The sequence below is a fragment of the Leguminivora glycinivorella genome, chromosome 23 (genome assembly GCF_023078275.1).
Source record: "Leguminivora glycinivorella isolate SPB_JAAS2020 chromosome 23, LegGlyc_1.1, whole genome shotgun sequence".
NCBI lineage: Eukaryota > Metazoa > Arthropoda > Insecta > Lepidoptera > Tortricidae > Leguminivora > Leguminivora glycinivorella.
This window is the reverse complement of record NC_062993.1, coordinates 2324394-2344064: the sequence shown is the minus strand read 5'-3', so window position 1 is coordinate 2344064 and position 19671 is coordinate 2324394. Positions and strand designations below refer to the sequence as shown.

Below are 19671 nucleotides of genomic sequence, written 5' to 3'. Positions count from 1 at the left end.
ACAAACTAGTTCCTCCTAGAGATAAATAGATAATAAATCAACAATGATAAAGTCATCCATTTTAACAATTCGTCATGTCGGCTGAACTTCGGGTCAATGCACTTTGCTCTCTACAGCTATTTCATTAGTAGCAAGGAAGGGAGAGAAGAGAATCAGATGTATTCAAACAAATACTAAAGTCCGTTTCAGGTAGGTATTCGAAATATTTTTGAATGCCTATTTAACCAATTATTATTTGTACGGTCGACTACAAAGAGATGTATACACATTTTTACCTTATTGCAATGTAATAAGGTGCAAAAATGGATACATGTCTTGAAAATGAAAATGAAATGAAAATGAAATATTTATTTTTCAAGTAGGCATATTACAATGCGCATATGAACGTCAAATAAAGCTACGCCGGCTCTAACCCTACGCCTCAGCCTCGAGAAGATTTCAGTCCCCCCTCAGTTGGGAGGGGGGTATCCACTATGGGACCGGCAATAAACTCGGCGGGCAACTTCTTTTCAAAACATTACATCTTATAATTAACATGCATTAAATAACAACATACAATTTAACATGCAAAAGTATTCATCAAAGAATATGAACAGACTAGGTACTCTATGGAAATCAATTTCAATAAATTATATTATTGCTTAATAATACGTCGTTCTTCTTCAGAGAAAACATATCAAATTGTCATAGAAGAAAAACATAATATGAATCTCAATATCATTAAATATGTAATTTACCTACACAACATAAAATATAAAATATTTGATGTGCTTTCTTATCTGAACTGTGTCCTCTATACATAATACAATTATTTTAATTGCTATTCGTTTTTTGTAGTTTCTGGTTCGGGCCATGCATGTTTGTCTGTCAAATAGTCCTCGACTCTGTAATAAGCCTTTAACATCAATGATTTTTTTAAGTAGTTCTTAAGAGCTGGGAGGGGTAATCTCAAAGCAGTGTCAGGTAACTTATTATAAAAATGAATGCATTGCCCAACAAATGACTTCTGTACTTTACGGACACGAAACTTCTTTATGGCAAGCTTATTTTTGTTTCTAGTGTTATAATTATGGATATCAGAATTCTTAGTGAAACAGTCTAAATTCTTAACAACATAAATTATACTATCATAAATGTATTGGGAAGCTACAGTTAAGATATTAATTTCTTTGAAGAGTTCTCTTACTGATTCACGTGTTCCTAAGTTGTAAATAGAACGAATGGCTCTCTTTTGTAATACAAAGATAGTCTGTATGTCAGCTGCTTTGCCCCAAACCAGAATACCGTATGACATTACACTGTGAAAATAACTATGATACACTAGGCGAGCTGTCTCAACATTAGTCAGTTGCCTGATTCTCCTAACGGCGTATGCGGCTGAACTTAATTTGCTTGCTAGTTTCTTTATATGAGGACTCCATTGTAGATTTTTGTCCAATGTTAAACCAAGAAACAGTGTTGTATCTACCATCTCTAAGCATTCATCATTCAAAAGTATTTTTGTATCGATTGGTTTAACATTCGGCAGAGAAAATCGAATACATTTGGTTTTCTTAGAATTAAGAAGTAAATTGTTGACAGTAAACCACTGCAGTACATCAGCTAACGTGCTATTAATTACATTGTAATCCGTAGATTTTCGGTCAACATTAAAAAGCAGTGATGTATCATCAGCAAAAAGTACTATTTCACAAAAGTTTTTCACTATACATGGCAAATCATTTATATAAACCAAAAACAGGAATGGACCTAAAATTGAGCCTTGTGGCACTCCTAATTGGACTACAGTCCCGCTAGAGCGAGTTTTGTTAACAACTACTGTTTGTGTTCTATTGCTAAGGTAAGAAGACATAAAGTTTAGGGCATTTATAGACAAACCATAGTGTTCTAATTTCAAAATGAGCGTTCCATGATCCACACAATCAAAGGCTTTTGAAAGATCACAAAATATGCCAATTGCATCACAAGAATTTTCCCAAAAATTATATATATGTTTAATGAGTACCGAAGCAGCATCGGTCGTGGAACGGCCCCTTGTGAAACCGAACTGTTTGCTTGTAAGTAATCTATGTCTGTTGAAGTGTCCCAGTAGATCATTTAACATTAGCTTCTCAAAGACTTTACTTAGTACAGGAAGTATTGATATGGGACGGAAATTGGTTATATCACTCGAATCACCCGATTTAAAAAGCGGTATGACTTTGCTACATTTCATAAGATCTGGAAAGGTGCCTTGTGAAATTGAAATATTATATATTACGGCCAAGTAAGGTGCTATTATATCTATGACATGACTAATTACTTTAACTGATGTTCCCCATAAGTCTTCCGTTTTCTTTAAATTGAGTGACTTGAATGTTTTAACAATATTTACAGAGTCTACTTGACTAAATTCAAATGAATTATTACATTTCTTAACATTAGCACAAAGTAATGAATGGGCTTGAGCCGCAGAAGAATGTAAACATCACCATCACCACAGACTACATCTTTGTAGTCGACTGTACAATAAGGTATTTTCCATCCGAAGTTAACTCGAAAAATTCGAGTTAACTTCGGATTCTAACTCGAATGTTTGCTTGGAACCTATTAACACTAAACCTGATACAATTATTTCCACCCTAAGGGCCCATTTAGACGGTACGAGAACTCGCATACGAGTTTTATTACATTGCGGTATTTGATGGCTGTGCAAAAGTGTCTGTAACCTCAACATCCCGCAATGTAACTAAAATCGCATGCGAGTTCGCACGCCGTCTAAATCAGGCCTAAAGGTGGCACTTCTCTGTCAGGCTAAGTGGATAGTTAGCCTGAGTCTGACTATTTCCAATCCCATGACATATAAATCTTATAATACTATGATGTCCAATGATCAGTTGAAATATCACGAGTCACTGAACTTTACACTAACACAACAATAGCTCTTTCATTAGTGGCTTTAATTTTAGGGAGAGCGATACACGTAGGGATACGGTTCATTTGTTCAATACCATCTTAACTGCTAAATTATCTGTTTTAAACTTTACTGCACTGAAATAAAAGTTAATCGGACGGACCATAGAGAAAAAAAATATGCTCTATGTACGCGGTGTGCGTTTGATGGCTGGCGGGTCACATCACATTGTCAAAACGGAGTTTCTAAATGTTTTAACCCTATGCCCAGAGATGGCGCCCAATGCAACTTGACTAGAAATCTGAATTTTTAGAAAATCCTCTATATTCATTCTAATTGGTTAACACATTGACCATCAAAGACGTCAATTGACGCGCGGACAGCCCAATATCAACTTCTGATAAGTCTCACGATATCGCGCCGCGTCGTTCAAAGGGTTAATTGTCTGTTGACAAAGAATGTAGTTAATTTACAGAATAACAGTCAACATTGCTTAACGAAACAGTCAAAGGATAAAATTTACCGGGTAGTCACCGGCATAAGTAAGTGATGATTTCTGTACCTTGTCACATTAACGTCTTGTTTGAAATGTCTTACGAAATTGTCAAACAACTAAAAGCGACAAGGTAACAGAAATCATCGCTGCTTTATGCCGGTGACTGTAAAGCAAACGAATCATCCGAAATAGAATGCTTAAATTTAAGGAGCACACGAAGATTTAACAAACATTTTTTAAGCATAGAAGCCATCAAAGGGATCTGTTTTTACTATATTCCTTTTTTCTGCCCGCAAAAACAAGTGAGTACCTTAGTTTTGACAGATCAGAATTACGACAACATGTCAGAATCAGAATATTAATATCATGACGTGACTGTCATTGAGCAATGAAATGACAAGTAAAGAGATGTCAAGCGAGTCAATCGACCAATACATTAGTTTTTATTATCTTTAGATAAGATATGGTCCGACAGTAAATATTGCGTTTGTTATATTTTTGTAGAGATTTGAAATTAATTTAAGCGTAGCGATAGCGGAGCGCTATGATAGAGGACGTTCCGCTCGCAATCCGCGGGCATTCCGCTCGCAATCCGCGCGCATTCCGCTCGCAATCCGCGCTCGTTAGTTCCCGCCGGTCCGCTGAGCGCAACGCCAGCGTTCGTCCGGCGCACCGCTATCGTTGCGCTCCGCTGACGCTCCGCTTACGTTATCAAAACGCGCTTGTGTGGCCGAGCTCAATACCTTAGTTACTTGGTTGGGCCCTTGATTACTCAAATGTTAATCAAGTTTAAGGATTTAAAGCGATATAGAGTAGGGATAGTTTTTGTGTTACTAACAAATCTATGGGATTACGCCTGCAATAAACCTTTTTCATTTCATTAAAACCTTAGTTGTTTTATTGTTATATTATGGTCTCAGCGACTGGGTTTGGTTATTGAGAGCGACGGTCATGAGGTCTCAGATGGCTGACGTAGCCTATTTTCGCAGAGAATGAGAGAATGTACGACCACACTCACTGCATGTCAACTCATTGCATTGCCAGTCGCTGAGGCCGAAGCCGGCCGGGACAAGATGACGAAATATTATGGTCTATTATGTTATGAATCATGATTTTATAATTTTATAAGTAAAACGCATAAATAGCGCATTAAATGTTTGTTTACAAATCGAATCAAGGACAAAATTGTGCTGATAGCAATCCTTTAACACATGGTAAACATTTTTTCCTTCCTTAGCCTCTACTATGTTTTATTACTGCACAAGTAATTATTATTTATATATTTTACTAGCTTTTGCTCGTGGCTTCGCTCGCGTTCAATTGGAATATATCTCGAAAAATTTCCCACCCCCCCATTTTAGGGAAGAGGGGCATAGAAAGAGACAAAAAGTAGGCTATTTAAGTATGTAACTCTCCATCCCTTCAACTATCTCCACTTAAAAAATCACTTCAATACGTCGCTCCATTTTATCGTGACAGACGGACAAACAGACACACACTTGCTCATTTACAGTTGTATTGCCCCCCCCCCCCCCCTCCCCCTCCCAGTCGTAATTATCCCGCTGTACCTTACATATTTTTCCAAAGATCATAAATACCTTTTTCCTTTGTGATAAAGTTCACAATATACTATCTAATAAACTGTGTTTGAACTCCCTTCACCACAATATTAGTGGACCTAAGAATCCTCAAGGTCTAACACTCCCACTGCCCGTTCACAGGAAACTAGCAGCTCAAGCATGATCTACTAGGAAACATTGACTTGTAAAAGCCACGTTCACCAATAATGGTGCCCGCACAGCGACGCCAATGTGAACCAAACGTGCAGTCTATCAATCGCGTTGTAGTGTAGTTCAACCTAGGCATATCAAACGAGTTGAACTCTCGCTGAGAAAGAGAGAAACGGACGTAGCACACTAGTTAGATAAACTTTATACTTTTACTACGTCGGTGGCAAACAAGCGGTCCGCCTGATGGAAAGCGGTCACCGTAACCTATGAACGCCTGCAACTCAAGGAGCGTCACATGCGCGTTGCCAACCCATTAGAAGCTTGTACACTCCATTTTGCTGTGTTAAGTACACAGCAAAAAAGAGTACAAGTTCCAAGGAGGGTTCAGGTTACCGACGACTCAAAGGACAATAGACGGAACAAATTAGTTCCGTAGATCCTTCCGTCACCAGCACACCGCACCCTCGTTGAGCTCTGGCAGCCTTACTCACCGGCAGGAACACAACAGTATGAGAAGGGTCTAGTGCTATTTGGCTGCGGTCTTCTGTAAGGCGGAGGTACTTCCCCAGTTGGGCTCTGTTCTAGATTCGAGCGAGATGATATCCGCTGTGCTGTGCCCTACCACACAAAGCGGAATATCATTCGCTATGACCTACCTCCTACAATACTAATATCGAACTTAGAAATATATATCGTTTATCTTATCACGCGACCGTGCTTGCCTGCCTATCTCATCGACGGAACCTTCAGTAAAGTTTTTGCTATCGAGTAACGACTTAACACGTCGAAAATTCATGATTGAGGCTCTGTAGTTCGTATTTAATGCGTTCTGAAGCTGAAACGAAGAAACGATGGTACCGTTGGGAGAACAATGGGCCAGTATTATAAGGGAGGAAGAATCATGCTAGCCACGTTATTCAAACATTTGAGACGTGCTGTATTGACAGTACGTGGTTTGCAAACTAATAGTAGTTTCGATATGTGCGTTAATGTTCATAACATTAATTCCTAATATAGTAAAATATGAATCGTAAACTGTAGAGTATAGAGACTTATCTACCGAACCGTTGTGTGGTAAAAAAATGTGGTGTGGTGGTCAAAAATTGTAGGCCAGACCTCTGTTGTGTTAAATTATTTAAATTAACCACAAAATTTAAATTTTGAAAAAACCTCCGATCGCGACATAGAGGGCCGATTTCATGAAACATGGCTAAGAACACTCCCGACTAATTCAGCTTTCAAACAAAAAAACTAAATCTAAATAGGTTTAGGTATAGGTTAGGACATCTTATTTCGATTTCTAAATAGGTTTACCTGTTCAGGAGCTACGATGCCACAGACAGACAAACAGATAGACACACAGACGGACAGACAGACAGACAGAAAAACACATCATCAACTTAACACACCTTCGTTTTTGCGTCGGGGGTTAAAAATAGTTCTCAAGAAAAAAATGGTAGGACACAGACATCACAGACATGTGTTAAAAAGTTTCCTCGCTTGGACTCTTCAGAAGTTTAAAAGATCGCGAATACCTAGAGTCGTGCCAAGCCAAGTTTACAGCGAATTTTGACATCATCACCTATGCTAGAGTTAAATAAAACGTCATACTCATAATGTCAAAGAACTTTGACATTTAAAATAACACTTGCACGGCTCGGTCTGCAACAACGAGACTGCATAATCTCTGTCAACTTAATTTATCTCTAAGGTATACAGTGTAGTGCAGTTATTCTATCTTATGCCTATTATTTGCAGCACTGTGGAATAAGAATAGTAGGCGAAGAATAAGGAAATACGACTAGTAAAATACCCTATGCAGGCTGCAAATGTACTTCAAACTCATAAATACTTTACTACCCATTTCTAAAAGGAAAATACGAACTTAAAACATACAACTAGGGAACAAATCAAATTATTTTATTGAATATTTTTTGATTTGTTCTTTTTTCAAGTATAAATTATAAATTGAAATAGATATCATACACGAAAGAAAAAACGACAAGGCCCACTGGTGGCCGAGCCGGGAATCGAACCCGGGTCTTCAGCTTACGCGGCAGTGGGCCTTGTCGTTTTTTCTTTCGTGTATGATATCTATTTCAATTTATAACTTAAAACATGTTAGAATTATTACTTTACAAGAAGCTATAGTCTAATCGAAAGCTATTGAAGTACAACGAGCTAAAAAGAGAAGGGTTCTGTTTAAGTATTACTTCGTATAACTTTCTAAAACAATAATGAAAACCTATACGAGTAGTACCTAGTTTGAGTTAAAGATTTCTGAAGTCCCGTAAGTTTTATGATGCATGCAACTGCGTCGAAATATCGGGACCTCAATAAAAATCAAAACGGTAATCACGGTTTTTTTTTTAATTTTTTTTTTTTATATCCCGTTCAATTTAAGTCGTATGAAGCTTTAAAAACTTATTAAATCTTCAATGCGGATAAATTTTGGTCGCATCAAAATTTTCGATTTTCAAAACGAAGATTTCCTATGATTTTTTTAATACCCACACGTCCATCTGTATTTACGGTAATATCTCTTCAGAAGACTGCGAATATACCTAGTGTGAGATATTTGCAAGTCTATAGCATGTTTTATGTATGAGTTGGTTGACCTTTGCGAACCTTTGTGGAGAAATCTGTGTGCCTACTGAAATACTAGTTTTAGAGGCACAAGGAACTAACGTCTTATGCTTTTGTGTTGGTTATTTAGCACTAAACTGGTAGAATACGTTCACGTGCTTAGTTAAAGCGAGTTGGTTCTCTCGTCTCCACATGACAACACAGAACTTATGAAAAAATCTAGAATATAATGCCCCATTTTCATGTCACCTCAAAATACGTCACTGTAAAAAGTGCTGGATATCTTTTAGAAACAGTATCTATTTAAATATTAATATTTATATTACCTTAAAATTAACGACACATGATCTATCTATCAGTTCACGCCTGCTAAAATATAAACACGAAAGTCAATCGAAAATTAGATATAAATATGACGCGCATAAAAATTGGTCTTTGTCCTATTTATCTATCTCATAAAAATAGCCCAAAGCCCAACCCATATGTAATTAATATACTTCGGTTCTTTATTATAGAGTCATAACATAACATTTAAGCAGAACATTTCGTTACAAAACAAAGAAGACTGATCATCTGTCTGTATTCAACCAGTATAATGTGATATACCCTAAGTTCATACTTGGTTTGAAGCCTTCTCCTAGTGGCTTCATCTCTGTTAAAGCTTCTAAAGATGATTGGTAAAATGACCTTTAAGTTCTTACATCTTTCTGGTTAGTTACCTGTCATGCTACACCTAAACAAAGACAAGACATATGTAACTTAACTCCGTATAGACAGATAAAGTCTAAGAAAAAAACGTACCTCAAAACCATACCGAAAAAGGTACGGTGAAATGGCGATACACTTTTGGGGTACGCTCCTTTAGATAGCGCTAATATTAATATTTGACATTTTAACAAATATCAAGCTAAGAATATGGGCCAAATTGTCAAAACTGAGGTTCAAAAGTTTTAAGCATTTGTCGAGAGATGGCAGTCTATGCACTGTGATTAGGACCTACACATTTTACTTTGACAGTAACTCTCTATAATACTCGATCCTCTTTGACCTAAATAAAGGGTTTCAGTGTAGAATTTTCACGTATTCTGGTTAACAAGCTTGTATGCAATGAGAACAGGCCAGGCCCTACCACTTGATGCGTGAAACCCACTGAAGTGTGTCTAGTCTCTTAACAAAGGATTTGTAAAGTAACTAGACGAATGTGAACTTTATTCAGTCACATTTAAAGTTGGTATTTATGTTGTGATGAAGTGGTATGTTTGGTGAAGGTATGTCACTATGTGTTTGGGTATTAATATTATTGTCAATAAGAAATTAAATTTATTAAATAATATTTACAATAAAAAACTTTTTTTTTCCCCTATTTAGTACCTACTTATTATCTACTTGAAATTTTTTTAGAAGTTACTACATTCCATTCATTTGATTGATTGACATATGTTTGATTCATCAATTGTTCATTAATCAAAATAATTTTGTGAAATTTTTAAGAGGATGATAAAAATGAACCTTCCATGTAGGTATTTTCTTTAATAAGGGGTAAAAAGGGTCATAATGGTGAGTAAGCCCCAATCAAAAAAGGCTTCAAAAATTGCTAACAGTAATAATTGGTACCTATTTATGAAATGCACTATACTAAAGAAGTTACAGTCGGCCAAAAAAGTGGTTTATCACTTTTCGACAAGTGCTTCAAAATAGACTCGAAAAGTGGTAAACCACTTTCTTGGCCGACCATACTTTCAACACTTTCAGCGCAAAGTGCCACACTTTTAATACTACAGAAAATTAACCCATCTTGCAGGTTCTTAGCCATAAATCTGTTAAGTTAAAAAAGCCTACTCACCTACTATATTTTATCAATAAATGACATAATTAAATATAATTCAGACTACAAGAGATAACCTCATTAAAGATCACACCTCAGTTTGCAAAAGATAACACACATTCACAACACAACAAATTATCAGCCTTCTCCGGAATACTTAATATTTGACCCGTTCATTCATTCAAACTGTGTGTAAACTTGGGACCCAATTCAACTGGTCTACAACGGCAAATGATAAGTCATTGTGAATAGTAGTAATCTTTAGGCACTGGTTCCTCCAAAAACGATTAAGCTATTGGCAATAGAAACAAAAGATAGTCGCTCCCATGTAAATAAGAGAGAGAGAGAGATATTTATAGTTCAACACTTAACGACAAATTATAACTCGCTCGCACTATCATCACGTCTCTTTTATTTACACGGGGGACCTTTTATTCATTTCTATCGCGATAGCTCATTGCTTACCGCTTTTAGTGGGACCAGTGCCTTAGGCAGTTATATCACTAAGTACATAAACAGGTACTAGTGACTGATAAGCGTACTACACTCTCTGATAAAAGGGTGTAAGTTATTTAGGGCTCCTTTAAGGAGTGCCTTTTATAAAGTGTAGTAATAATAGTAAAGATAAGAGTATTTGCATATTTTAGGGCAAGTAAAGAGTGAATTTTAGGGTCGATTGTGGCAGAGTTTTGAATTCCGGGGTACCTAGCCAAAATCACAATCACTTATGCACCTTAAGCATATTGTAACTTGCTCTGATCTCTATTACGTTGTGGGGCGTTTTCCAAATTAAATCCCGAAAATCGAATTTCACCAGATCTGGACGTGTCTGGGCTCATTCTACTCAGAATCACGAGCTGATTCGATCCCGACGATAAATCAAAATCAAAATCAAAATCAAAATAATTTATTCAGCAAATAGGCCACAGGGGCACTTTTACACGTCACAAGTACATAGGTATTTAAAAAAATATTTAAAATTGAGTTAAAATTACAATTGATACTATTATATACTAATTCTAAGTTCTAACTAAAGTTAACTCTATACAATTAATTAGAGATGTAGAAGGTCTCTAAATGTCGAATTACAACCAAGAACTACACTAAATTTTAATATAAAAAGTACAAATACAAAAAAAAAAGTCTAAAATTACTTTAGAGGTGCAAATGACTCTAAATGTCACAACTAAAAATAAAATGTATATCTACTTAATCTAATTCTCCTTAGAGATGTATATGGTCTCCATGAGTCAAAATCATATATTTAAAATATTCACTAAAAGAAAGGAAACAAACGACAACCGAACAAAGTGTCCTAATTTAATAAAAATTAGAATTAAAGTTACTAAGTTATAACAGCCCCAGTAAGCTTAAACAGACCGGTCTTCACAGACGGCACCCGTTCACGAGTATGACGCGTATCTCAGCCATCGCCTCCCTCAACCTTTATTCGGGAAGGTGGCGACCCGATCAACGACGCCACCGAAGCAAAGACTTTTAAGTGTGCATGACATGTTCAAGCTGCCAGGCTAAATTAAATATTCAAATAATAAAACATAGCTGTAAGACACTATATTCTGTGCTCGTATGTTACAAAGGAAGGAAATATAGATTTATACAATAAAATTAAAGTAAGATAAACATTAAACACATAATCTTGGAGATGTATAAGGTCTCCAAGTGTCCACAACTAAACTTAAATAAAAACAATATAATCAGACGAGAATATGTTCTCATACGTCAATTGAACACTAGTATGCTTAATTACACAATGCAGAGAAAATGAAAAAATATATACGACTTCATTCATCTATTGACAAGCAACCACCTTAAAGGCATCCCTATCATCTATAAAATCCTTCACAGTGTAGTACGCCTTACATAACAACAAACGCTTAATGCGTGCCTTAAATTTGTCAAATGGCAAATCCACTATATCGGTTGGTACTTTGTTATAAAAACGTGTACAGTTCCCGACGAAAGACGTACCAACCTTACGGAGACGGTGGGCGGTCACAGCAAGTTTATGTTTGTTCCTTGTGTTATAGTTATGGATGTCACTGTTAAGCTTGAATTCGTGGATATTTTTCCGAACATACATAATATTTTCGTATATGTATTGAGAGGCAACGGTAAGAATGTTCACCTCTTTGAATTTTTCTCTTAAAGATGCTCGACCGCCCAATCCGTAGATTGAACGGACTGCTCGTTTTTGCAGCACAAAAATAGCCTGAATGTCTGCAGCTTTTCCCCATAACAGGATCCCATATGACATAACACTGTGGAAGTAGCTAAAGTATACCAGCCTGGCCGTCTCTACGTTTGTTAGTTGTCTGATTCGCCTTACTGCGTAAGCTGCAGAACTAAGTTTGCCAGCTAAAGTGGCTATATGTGCATGCCATTGCAGTTTTGAATCCAAAGTGACTCCAAGGAAAACCGTTCGATCTTCAAATTCCAGCGTTTCACCTTTCATTTGGATCTTACTGTTATTTACCTGCTTAACGTTCGGAAGCGCAAATCTGATGCACTTGGTTTTCTTGGCGTTTAGAAGTAAGTTATTCGCCGTAAACCAGTCTGTTATGCTAGACAGTGCATCGTTGATGTTATCGAAGCTGCTTTCCTTTCTGTCAACTTTGAATATAAGAGAAGTGTCGTCAGCAAATAACACTATATCATGTTTATCTTGCACTAGTTTCGGTAGATCATTAATGTATACTAAGAACAAGAAGGGACCGAGAATTGAACCTTGAGGCACTCCAAGTGCTACCGGTGAACCTGCTGATTGAGTCCCATTGATAACAACTCGCTGAGTTCTGTCGGAAAGGTACGATGAAACAAGGTCAAGGGCAGCAGCTTTAACCCCATAGTGGCTCAATTTTCTCTTTAAATTCTCGTGATCAACGCAATCAAAGGCCTTTGATAGATCACAGAAAATTCCAACAGCATCTTGAGCTCTTTCCCAGGCGTCAAAGATGTGTTTTAGAAGTACCACACCGGCATCAGTAGTTGAACGACCTCTGGTAAAACCAAATTGATTATTGTCAAGCAATTTATTTCTGTTAAAGTGAGACAACAGTTGATTAAGAATAAGCTTCTCAAAGACCTTACTTAGCGCTGGTAATATTGAAATAGGTCTAAAGTTGGTCGGGTCTGATTTCGTTCCTGATTTAAACAGCGGGATAATTTTGCTGTGTTTCATAATATCAGGAAAAATGCCAGTTTCAATACATCTGTTGAAAATCTCAGCTAAATAGGGTGCGATTGATTCTACTATTGAGTGTAATACTTTAACTGACAAGCCCCATAGATCTTCAGTTTTCTTTAAATTTAAAGATCTGAACGTTTTAATAACTATGGTCGGAGTAACATAAGAAAATGTGAATATTTCTGAACATTCTTCTACATTAGCTTGCAGCATTTCTTCAGCGACAATTGGCGATGAGTTAAGAGACTTTGTTGTCTCTGCCGGTATATTCGAGAAAAATCGCTCGAAGTGATCTGCAACTTCACGGTCGGAACTTACTAAAGTATCAGCAACTCGTAGGTTGTAGTGCCGTTCTTTTATTTTACGCTTTCCTGTTTCACTGCTGATCACTTGCCATGTAGTTTTAACTTTATCGCTGGAATTTAAGATCTTTTTGGATAAATAATCAGCTTTAGCGGCGACACACATCCTTTTAAAAGATTTCGAGAAATTCTTTACGTACTCTATAAATTCCGGCCTTTTATCAGTTGTTCGCAGATCATACAAATCATAGAGCCGGCGTCTCTTATCGTGAATATCCGGCGTAGCCCAGTCGCTAAATTTAACCTTGACCTTGCCCTGCATCTTCTTGGGGATGAAGCAGGCATCAAATTCCTTTTTTATACAGTTAAACAACTCAGAACTCAGACAGTCAGGGTTCTCTCGGTTACATGAAAGAAAAGGTAAGTTGTTCCTAATATTACGATTGAATGACTGTAAGCGCCTTTCGGAAATCAGTCTGCACACAGTGTCTTGTGGAATATCCTCTATCTTCCCGCCAAAAGAGGCTTTTAGTCCACAGTGGTCAGAACTCAAGGTGTTTATTACAGATTTACTAATCGCAATATCGTTACTGAAGATGTTGTCTATACATGTTGCACTGGTTGCCGTGATTCTAGTTGGTTCACAAAATAAATTTACTAAATTAAAAGATTTAAAGGTATTTAGTAACCTTCCACACAAAGGCGAATTTTCTAGCAAATTAATATTAAAATCGCCACATACAACTATAGTTTTCTGACTTCTAAAAACACGACTAAGGACTTCATCTATAACCGATTCAAATACATTATAGTCCGCCGATGGGGGCCTGTACACGCATACAACAATAAATCGTTCCAACTCGACACAAGAAAGTTCTATAACGCGTTCTACAGACAAGTCAACAATGTCTCTACGCTCTTTACTTTTTATACTATGTTTAACCATTATCAATGACCCGCCGCGAATGCAGGATCTTCTGAAGAAATAACTAACTATACTATGATTATTGTAATTAAACATAAATTCATGCCCTTTAAGCCAGTGCTCGGTTATACAGAGAATGTCAATATTCGAGGACTGTAAAAACAAATCTATTTCGAGTTCCTTGCTGGCAAAGCCTTGAATATTCTGGTGAACTAAATTTAATAACTCGGTTTCACTAAGCATACTAGCATCAATACGAGCAGAGCCGGCCGGTGCAGACGTTGTCGTAGCGGTTAGTTTAAATACAAATCACCAGGCGACTCCGTCTCGGAACCCACGCTACCGAGACATAAGGAGCTACGCGAAGTAAAACTACTAGACGCCGCCCTAGATACGACGGAGTCCTCAATATTATATGCTAACAGGTTAGCACAATCCACAAGACATCTTTTCGGTAGGTAGGTTCTGTTACAGGGCATTACAAAATCATATATAAATTTATTCGTATCAAAATACGAAATCGTACTACTATATACTGAGAGATTGTACAACAAAGAATTATAATGGTAAACTCTCTTATTCACCTTTCTCGACCTTCTGTATGGGAGCGCACACATAATTATTTTCCCTACCTCTCCCCGATCGAGCGCCGACAGAGTAGCGGACAAATTTAAAATATCGCGTTTAGTACAGTCTAAACTGTTCCCTACAAAAACTATAAGCGTCGAATCGCGGTCAAACTCGCCTGCAGAGATGCACTCGACCAAACTCGCGACGGTGGCCCCCGGGTGACAGTGGTTGATGACGCGCCGGTGGAGGCGCTCCGCCAGCAGCGCGCCCAGCCCGGCGCCCGCCTCGTCGCTGTACAGCACGGCGCGGGCGCGGGCGGCGCGCGGCGGCGGCGGGGAGCACGCCGCGGCGGCGGCCGGGGGCGGCGGGGAGGATGGCGGCGCGAGGCGGGGCGACGGCGGCAAGACGAGGGGTGGCGGCGCCGGAGCGGGCGAGACATAGGTCAGCAGCGCCAGAGCCAGCGTAGCTAGGCTGGGCGGCGACGAGGCCGGCGAGACGAGGGCCGGCGGCGATGGAGCCGGCCCGGCGATGGACGGTCGCGATGGAACCCGCTCGACGACGCCCGGCGGTGACGATGGCGGTTGAGCCGGTACTGGCGCAGGATCCCCGAAGCTCGAGACGGGGTGAAGGTCTCTGCTGGGCTCGAGCGCGGGGCTCGGGCGCGACGCGAACAGCGCTCGCAGCGCGGGCGATCCCGGCGCGGCTAGGACGGCACGCAGCGCGGGCGAACTCGGCGCGGCGGGGCGCGTCGGTGGCCGTGGTGACTCGAAGCTCAGGTTGTAGCCGCTGCCCGGTTCTAGAACATTATTCATAAAGGCTATGTACTCCTGTAAAGCTTTACTTGACAATTCATCCCTATTAGTTAAGTCTATCAACTTTAATTCTAATTTTTTTAATTCATCGGAGCGGAGATTCAGCTCCTCAGTTGTCCTGTCTAGTTGATATTGACAGTTTAAAAGTTCCTCGCTGAGGGAAACACTTTTACATTTAGATTGCACTGTCTTAAACAGTGAAGTATGACGTTTCAGCAAAAGCTTTGATTTCTTAATGAATCTGTTCAATTTCAAGTATTTTTTAATTTTATTGTTACCTTTCAATGTAACTCTAACATCACTGTGGTCCTCAAATTGCACAGAATTTTTAATATCTAAAGTTTCTATTATTGGAGAGGACACTGTACTATCAAGAACTAAATCTACATCAAAACTATTTAATTCAGCAAAAATACTCATATTATTGTCAGCGGGCACGGGGTTGCCGGAGCAATACTTGCAAATATGTTTTGATTCCGACTCCTCCAGTTGCTGTTGCAAGTCCCGGACGCGTTGTAACGCCAGCTCGTGTATATCCTGGCATTGCTGGAACCGGTTGACAATGGCCTGCAGTTCATCGCGCTGCCCTTGCAAGTCTTCATACTCAATGTCTTGGTTGGCGAGTTGATTTTTTAGTGTTGTGTTTGTTCTTACAACACGCTCAATCTCCTGTTCACTCTCTTCTTGTTCTTGAAGGAGCTTTTTGTTCAGCTCGTTGGCTGTTTTGTCTGTTATAAAAAAAAGTGTCCTAATATTTTTTCCTTTTACGTCACGATTTTAGTATGAACTTACTACGAGCGTGACGTATTGGAAACTCGAATTTTGTATGGAAAATTTGGGACACATTTTTTTATCGTCGGGATCGAATTAGCTCGTGATTCTGAGTAGAATGAGCCCAAACACGTGCAGATCAGGTGTAATTCGATTTTCGGGATTTAATTTGGAAAACGCCCTGTGGCACAAGAGAGACAGACTTAGAGATGTGTCAATGCGAGTGAAAGATATGAATAAATTTTTTCACCTAAGTGTTTTGCGCATCTCTTATTACGATCACCAAAGTGTTTTGCGCATCTCTTATTACGATCACCAAAGTGTTTTGCGCATCTCTTATTACGATCACCATGTAGCATCAACAATTGTGACTTAAGCTAGGTCAGCTGCTTTTGAGTCATTGAACAGAAGTATTTTTTTTATATACCACGTCGGTGGCAAACAGGTATACAGCCCGCCTGATGGAAAGCGGTCACCGTAACCTATGGACGCAACTCAAGGGGTGTCACGTGCGCGTTGCCGACCCATTAGAAACTTGTACACTCCTTATGTATGAGCCAAATAAGTGAACATTTTCGTTATCTGCCGCTGCATCAGTTCCATGTCTTACAATTTTATTAGGGAAATTATGAGCCATGCCCACCCATTAACATAGGTCACATTTGGTTTTTAGACATTATGTTAAAGTATTAGCTGGTCTGATTATATAAAAATTCAAATTATGAATTCTGGATTATTGTTGGTTGATTTTTATGGTATTTTTTTCAGGATGCCTGGTAATATTTTCTTGTACACATTGTTAAACTAAAAATACAGTCAACCAACTAAAATCTATCTAGTTGGCTTTATTTAATTTTTTTATTGTTATTCAACTTTTTTAAACTTTAAAAAGAACATGCTTAAAGTTGCACTTTAATAAATTAATCAATAGTAAGTTCCAGGTAACTTTGTAACCCATAAACATTCAAATTCCTTCTTCATGATTTATTTCATTAAAAAAAACAATGACTATTAAGACAAAGCCACATTAGTAATAGCAAAAAAGTGCCCCCAGATAATCCTATCACAGGATTTAAATACTAATGTATCTTAGCAACGTCGCTTGCGAATCTAAAGGCCGCGAAACAGTAAAAAAAACTCCTACTCGAAAATTAATTACTTCCTAGATCTATAGCTACTGATTTTAGAAACCACGCCGCTTATTTAGGTATTATAGAGTATCTAAGCCGAAATAAGAGCTCCACATGCACAAAACTACAAGGTTGGCTTTAGTATCGAATTTCAAATCCGCTTCAACGATGTGAGCTGCCGTAATACGAATGAAATGTTTGGATTTCAACTCGTAGATATACCTAACCTAAATAATATCACATAACATTGAAATAGTATTTATTGATATAAAAATAGATAATACAATTAAGTTTAATAAGATTTAACTAGTCGCTTAAAACAATAAAGGTAAACTACAACGAATTAATTGGATAAAAACATAATTGAAGGAATGGCGGGCGGCGGCAATGGCGTACGATAGTTTTTTTGTTGTAAATTAGTAAAAAGCAATAAAATACTCACGGTTTTCACTGTAAACAATCCACTAACACAATTCTTACAACACTGAAATCGTTATCACCAAAATAGGCGCGTAATTATCAAACAAAATTAATAATTCTTGAGAAAGCGTCTCCTAACCGCATCGTTCAACGAAACAGTAAGTGTTGCCATGAGATGAGAATTTCTACTACTACGACAGAGTGAAGTGACAACTTCATAACAAATGTGATGTATTATTGTGTATTAAAATTATATTAGTATAAGATGGCTTGACATTCTTTTTTATGTAGAAGATGTGCATTGCATAATTATGCCCATTTCACAAATTTAGACAAATTATATATTAGACGTTAAGAACTTCATTTTAATTACAAAATTTCCTATGGCAACATTATTTATTGCCAGAGTTAAAGTATTTACCTAAAACATGGGAGTCATCAATATTTGTGCTTGTGCACGAGTGCCACGACCACAAACTACTAAGAAGATACTACGTGCACGACAAAACATCCCACTTTGTCGATATGGAGTTACGACTAGTTCCTAACATTACGGAACATAAGCTATCTTTTGGTGAAAAAATCATGCCTCTAGGTGCTCTAGGTTTTTTTTTAATTCTTCAAGTTTGCAAAAGTGAAAAACCGAGAATTGAGAAAACGTTGGTTAAAGTATGTGATGGTAAAAAAAAACACACTTGTAGTGTGAAGTTATGGAGTGGTGGGTATCAAATTAATCGTCATACTTTAGGGATTTCTAAACTACCTAAATCATGTATGTAATCATAATAGTTTTAATGTTACGGAGACTTAAACATAAAAACAAAACAAAAATATCTAAACGTGAATATGTCTATTTTTTCCAAATTTATAGCACAACATGCCGTTTTATCATTAAAGTTGTATTTATAAATGTATTCTCATGCTAAAAAAAGTAGAAATAATTCTATGGATGCCCTTAGTTAGTCATTAAATTAAAAAGTTAATAAAAATATAATTGAAAATTATACTATAAAAAAATACAAATTACCTATGTATATCAATTTAAAACATAATTATGATTACTTAAAAACACACTGATCAAGCATAAAAAGTATGAAAACATCAAATATTAAGTACTTTTTTATGCAAATAAAGTTTAGTGATTTTCTGTAGGAAGCGTCTCACTTTGTCGGTTTACTAAACTTTAGTGCTTGTTCAGTGAAATACATGTGTGTGGTATATTAAATAAAGGTTTTTTATTATTAACATAATAGTCATTGATACTAATGTCGTTTGTTTGATCTACTTTTACCGAATTTGAACTGAATTTATTTTCGACTTAAGTTTAGTGACCCACTTTGTCGGTCTAGTAGCCACACGCTGAGAGTTTAGTATCCATGAAAATGTTTCTGATAATAATATATTTTTAATTAATAAGAGTTTTTTAAAGTCTATACAGTATACTCTATAATAGGTATTAGGGTATTATTCATATCGAAATAGACGAAATATAACTGTTTATTATTCTGTATTTATTTTGATGGGATTTTGTGACCAGATTCTATGATAAAGTAAAGTGTTATTGTCGAGACAGTTTTTGGATTTTTTCATAAAGGACTTAGTGTTTTCACTTTTGCGTTTTCTAATAACATCGCGAAGGTTTACGGGAGTCTTTCAAATAGGACGTAAGTAGATTTATTACAATTATTTAAAGCACCCCCCCCCCCCCCCCTCCAACACCATAGTCAGCAAAAGTAAGCATAGCTCTTACCCGATCCCCATGCTTATGTAAACATATTACGTAATCATCATCTAGACCCCACCCCCCTACCTCCCATGTTAAAAATAAGCAAAGCAAAAAACCCCCACCCCTCCATGCTTACTTAATACCTGAACGGCCCCACAGCTCAGCCCAGAGCCACTAGTATGTAATAAGTTATATTTTTGTCTGAAGGGATCCATATAACTATTTCTGTCTTTTTAGCTTCAGAGTACTGTTTGTATTAAAATTGCCAAGGTCACATACA

The 19671-nt window shown here is 37.5% G+C and overlaps 1 protein-coding gene across 5 annotated transcripts in view; it reads right to left on the bottom strand.

Annotated features, from left to right (window-relative positions):
• LOC125238322 (cylicin-2-like) overlaps window positions 1-17839 on the bottom strand; it is a 42661-nt gene extending 24822 nt beyond the window's left edge. For 3 of the 5 annotated variants that reach the window (XM_048145622.1, XM_048145624.1, XM_048145625.1), the window contains exon 1: window positions 17688-17839. The gene's annotated coding sequence lies outside the window, so the exon portion shown is untranslated. The remainder of the gene's footprint in view (window positions 1-17687) is intronic. The other 2 variants (XM_048145621.1, XM_048145623.1) reach the window with 1 other exon arrangement.
• Between the last annotated feature and the right edge of the window lie 1832 nt (window positions 17840-19671).